Source organism: Chrysochloris asiatica, unplaced genomic scaffold (genome assembly GCF_000296735.1).
Source record: "Chrysochloris asiatica unplaced genomic scaffold, ChrAsi1.0 scaffold00043, whole genome shotgun sequence".
Taxonomy (NCBI): domain Eukaryota; kingdom Metazoa; phylum Chordata; class Mammalia; order Afrosoricida; family Chrysochloridae; genus Chrysochloris; species Chrysochloris asiatica.
Window position 1 is genome coordinate 4,052,316 of NW_006408561.1, and position 1,103 is coordinate 4,053,418.

The window sequence follows — 1,103 nt, forward strand, 5'->3', positions numbered from 1 at the left end:
GAATAACAAGGAGGCTGCAAGCCACCACATAACATGGATGAACCTTGAGGACATTATGTTGAGTGAAATTAGTCAGTCACAAAAGGAGAAATACTGTATAGGATCACTACTGTAAAAGACTAAGAAAAAGAACACATACTAAAGCGGGAGGGTGGGGATTCTTTGCTGGCTACTGAGATATGGGGAGTGGGGGGAGGGGAAGGTGGAGCACAGGGTAGGTAATAGACACAGGATAGTTTGGGTGCTGGGAGGGGGGCAATACACAAGAAGGACAAGGGGAATGGAAGAACAAAGTGGAGGGAGAACAATTAGGCAGGTTTGCATGGGCTAAGTGGGACAGAGGTAAATAATGATGCATGCACAACCTTGGCACAACAGAGCTCTGGGATACAGGGATTGAGACGTGGTTGGAATGGGCAAAAGGGGGTAAATAATGTTAAGATGCTTGGTTGTCTTATGGATCTTGGTTTCCCTTCCAAAGCATTATAAAATAGACACTTGAGGGGGAGAGAAAGAAATAGCCAGAAATATCACCATAGAAACCTTGTAAGTCCGTCTTCTGCCTATAACTGATTGAAATACCTAAAATGGGGCTACAATGTGCCCAGTGAAGGAGGGTTCCTGTGGAGCATCTGCATTACATAAGACCACAGGTGGAATTCCTGAACAGCATAGAATGTTCAGAGGAGGGAAATTTCTACTTGAATGGACAAGCAGTCCAGCTGGAGCAGCTAGAAGAACAGAAGATACTTCTTGAAAAAAAGACCGACAGGAAAAATACAAAACAACATAGGCAGACTGACTAATTACTATAAGAACAAGCAAGTTGCTCACCCAGGAGACATTAAGGCAAGTGGTCGGGTCCCCTCAGAGCAAAACCCCTTCCAAGACTCAATGGAAATACACGCTCTGATTGGCGACTGCATTGGTCACCTATAAGGGGAAGTGAGGGAAAAACAGTAATGAAGCTGCAAGCTAAGCCTTACAACATTCAACAGTCTCCTCGAACCCTTGTGGAGACCTGGTTGGCCAGCAGTGTGGCAAGACCTGGAGAGTCTTGGGCCCAGAGTCAGTGACATAGCCACAGAGGACTAGAGTGGAGA